The sequence below is a fragment of the Oncorhynchus tshawytscha genome, linkage group LG14 (genome assembly GCF_018296145.1).
Source record: "Oncorhynchus tshawytscha isolate Ot180627B linkage group LG14, Otsh_v2.0, whole genome shotgun sequence".
Lineage (NCBI taxonomy): Eukaryota > Metazoa > Chordata > Actinopteri > Salmoniformes > Salmonidae > Oncorhynchus > Oncorhynchus tshawytscha.
Genome location: NC_056442.1, coordinates 13,808,817 through 13,813,496, shown reverse-complemented (window position 1 = coordinate 13,813,496; position 4,680 = coordinate 13,808,817).

Here is a 4,680-nt window from a genome sequence, read left to right as displayed (position 1 = left end):
ATTCTACTGCCAATATTTGCCTATGGATTTTTAAGCCTAGAGACAATTGAGATGTGGATTGTGTGCCATTCAGAGGATGCATGGCTGTGTGCTCGATTTTATACACCTGTCAGCAACAGGTGTGGCTGAAGTGGTCAACTCCACTCATTTGAAATGGGTGTCCACATACTTTGTATATAGTGTAACCAATGCAATTGAAAGGTTGCTTATACAAATCCAGTGATGTTGGATCAGTGGTTACTTCAAGGAAAGAAAGTAAAAAACAAAACAAATTAGGCTTAGTGTCCTGTTGTATTCTAGAAGAGCTAATTTGTATACCTGTCACTGGTATGATAAGCATTGTGTACAAAACATTTAGGAACACTTGCTCTTTCTATGAGACGAACAAGGTGAAAGCTATGATCCTTTATTGATGTCACTTGTTAAATCCACTTCAATCAATGTCGATAAAGGGGAGGAGACAGGTTAAAGAAGGATTTTTAAGCCTAGAGACAATTGAGATGTGGATTGTGTGCCATTCAGAGGGTGAATGGGCAAGGCAAAATACTTAAGTTCCTTTTAAACAGGTTATGGTAGTAGGTATCAGGGTGTCAAGAACTGCAACGCTGCTGGGTTTTTCACACTCAACCGTTTCAAATCTGTTATTTATTTTTATATAGCCCTTCGTACATCAGCTGATATCTCAAAGTGCTGTACAGAAACCCAGCCTAAAACCCCAAACAGCAAGCAATGCAGGTATAGAAGCGCCTGTCTGCTGTGTGTATCAGAAATGGGCCACTACCCAAAGGACATCCAGTCAACTTGACACAACCGTGGGAAGCATTGGAGTCAACATGTGCCAGCATCCCTGTGGAACGCTTTCGACACCTTTGAGTCCATGCCCTGACGAATTGAGGGCAAAAGGGGTTGCAACTCAATATTAGAAAGGTGTTCCTAATGTTTTGTACACTCAGGCCATCCAATTCTTATTTTCCACTAATCGGTCTTTTGACTAGTCAAATGAGCTCTATTGCCAATAATGGGGCAAAATATCATAATTGGGCTGCCTGTATAAACGCAGACAAACACTATCTTTGATAAGAGGGAATGTAGCTCTGGGTTGATGGGCTTTGAGTGCTCTCTTGTGGTCTGCATACACAGGATCACCCTGCATCCGTCTTTCAATCACGATGGACAGTGGATCATTTGTCATTCTTAGAAATGATCTATTAAATCCCAGAGGCTTGTATGTCCCATTTACTGAACATGAAAATGAATGACGACTCACATTCAGACAAGTAATCAATATAATTGATTACTCATGTTCCATCGCCACCATCAGAACCTCCTTTCTTTCCAACGAGTACTGTCAGGGCCTGATCAGGAGAATGTCACGTTATAGAATTGTATGGTGTAGAACAGATATGGTTGTCTGTCAGAATTGTAATGTATAGAGCTGACAATTCACTATTCTATCTGCAACACTCGGAACGTTTCACATCACTGAATATACTCCAGGTGGTTGCCGAAGCTGATCCCAAGAGGCGACAGCAGAGGCTCCATTTCCTGTCTGGAGAAAGAGTGGCTGGGAAAGAGGGGCCTCAAAACATCACTGCTCTAGAGGAGATCTGCATGGAGGAATGGGCCAAAATACCAGCAACAGTGTGTGAAAATCTTGTGAAGACTTACAGAAAACGTTTGACCTCTGTCATTGCCAACAAAGGGTATATAAAAGTATTGAGAAACTTGTTGACCAAATACTTATTTTCCACCATAATTTGCAAATAAATTCATAAAAAATCCTACAATGTGATTTTCTGGATTTTTTTTCTTATTGTCTATCATAGCTGAAGTGTACCTATGATGAAAATTACAGGCCTCATCTTTAAGTGGGAGTACTTGCACAATTGGTGGCTGACTAAATACTTTTTTGCCCCACTGTATGTAGCTTAAGAAACAAGGTTAATGAAATTAATAGCTTGCTAGTATCTTTGAAACTCAGACAATACCTTTTGATAGTGGTAGCAATACAAGACATTTACAGAAACATTTACAGAAATGCCAGTGGTGGTGGTGTTGCTGTTTCTATTCAGAACCACATTCCTGTACAGATTTGAAGAGATCCCATGTTAAATACTATTGAAGTAATATGGCTACAGGTTCACCTGCCTCACCTAAAGCCCATTCTTGTGAGAAGCTGCTATAGACCAAGTGCTAACAGTCAGTATCTGGATAACGTGTGAAATGCATGTGATACCAACAGATGTATATTTTCTTTCATCAAGCTGCCCAATGAAGAAAAAGCGTCAAACTGTAACCGGTGTCTGCAACCTGGTTCAGGTTATCAGTCAACCTACCAGGGTAGTTAAACAGCACATGTTGATCACATCTTTACTAATGCTGCAGAAATGTGCTTGAAAGCAGTATCCAGATCCATAGGATGTAGTGATCATAGTATAGTAGCCATAGCTAGGAAAACCAAAGTTCCAAAGGCTTGGCCTAAAATAGTGTATGAGGTCATACAATAAGTTTGGTAGTGATTCCTATGTTGTTGATGTAGTGTAATGAGACGCGCACACAGATGTTGCACTTGACACATTTAGGAAATTGCTTATCCCAGTTTTATTTGTTAAATGTAAACTTTTATTTAACTACGCAAGTCAGTTAAGAATAAATTCTGATAGCCTCCCCCAGCCAAATCCGGATGACGCTGGGCCAATTGTGCGCCGCCCTATGGGACACCGCCTGAGATGCTGCGCCACTCGGGTGCCCAATTACAGCATTATTTAATCTGCAGTTATTGTTCTGCCATTCATCCTTTTACATGTACATTTTATTTTGTAACTAAATGCAAACGACATTATTAACTTCCAAAATGTATTTAGGGAAACCCCTGGCTGTTCGATAACCAGTTCTGATGGTATGAGTAAATGTTAGAAAAATCTTAGTTATTTTCTAAGCATAGCAATTTGAATGCAAAAAGGACTCCAACTTTGTTGCCAAATTGAACTGGCAAGGGAGCCGAGTCCTCATTCAAATCCCCAGAGCTCACTTTAAAGAGGATTGTGATTGATTATTTTAAAGAGGACTAATGTGAAAACACCCTTTATTTCTCTTAATCTGTTGGGCAACCCCCCTCTCTCTCTCACCTCTTCACTACTGGACTCGGCGGTGTCCTGGCCACAGTTCAGGGACACAACCTGAGTGAGCTCTGCACACACGTGTTGTGCAGGAGGTGGGAGGGAGGGGAGGATTACTGGTAGTTAAGTAAATGGGCATACAATAAAGCACTTTGATCAGTATGCTAGTACAGTATGAATGCACAATGAAGGCTTCTCTATCTAAAAATCTATATCTTTAGCGTTTATAAATCTATACATCTAGCTTTAACAGGCACCAGTCCTGTTGGAATGATCAAGGCAGAGAAACTCATTTGGTGACATTCTGTTCTCCCCTGTCTGTCACAAACACAGCATCCCATGCCAAAATCAACAGTGTGTGGAGTCTGTCAACAGTTGAGAATGTCCTAAAAACCATCAGTTTATAGATGAACCCCACAAACCCTTTATCGGACTACCACAGTAGTCTACGACCAAATTTGCTCATATTGATGTAAAATACAGCTGTTTGTCTGGTCGAAGATTTGAGAAAAGATATTCGATTTGTGGGTCAAGATTTTATTTTGCTAAAGAGATATGTTCATGTATTTATCAGTCCCAATCCTTCAGCTGCGTATTGGGGAGGAATTATTTTTATGAACATTTCAGTCTCAAAGTAGTGTATAGAGAGCAGAGTGCTGATCTAGGATCAGGGCCTCCATGTCCATAGTGTATTTTTATTAATTATGATCTGAAAGGGAAAACCGATCACTCTTATTCTGAGATGCTTGATAAGGCCCTGGATCTATTTCTTGTACTGAGTTCATAGGCTGCGATGACACATGTAGCCCAATTCTGATAATCTTTTTCTCTAATTGGTCCTGACAAATCAGATCTTTTCTTTGGCCAATAATCGAGGATCGAGTCTCACCAAAGGACCCACTCTGAAAGCACATCTCTGTGAGTCTTCTCCAGAGCTCTTCAGTTTGTCTCCTTTATCCCAAAGTAACAACCTGGAAGAGAAGATAGATCTTAATGCATGTGATGATGTGTATGAACAAAATCAAATGGACTGAGGCATGTGTAGAAGCACTATTAGAACCAGCTGCAAAATTGAGTTCTACACCTGAAAGAATTGTATATCACTTACCTGAGCAGCACAAAGACTGCAGCAAGGCCAGCAGAACAACACACCACTTCATCTTCTGTCAATCATAAAACAAAGCACCTCAATCATCAACTCCCCCATTCCTTAAATACAGTACAATCAGACTCTACCCAGCCCTGTCCCTTCCACTAACCTTAGTGCTTTGGGTTTATTTCAATGCCAACAGTATTGACCTACAGGCAGAAATCTCATTACTTTCAAGTGGTCTTCCTGGAACTAAACTTGCCACATGTTCATTTACCAGATGCACTTTCAATCTTAAATCAGTGCAAACAACTATATCACAATTGCAAGTAAAACCTTCAAATAGCCGACATGTGCGAAGGCAGTGCTAAAAAAACACAAGTTTGCTTGCAAGAAGACCGCTACAGTTGTTTTCTGATTGTCCTATTCATGTTTGCGCTCAAATGCTTGAACAAGATGACAAAACCAATG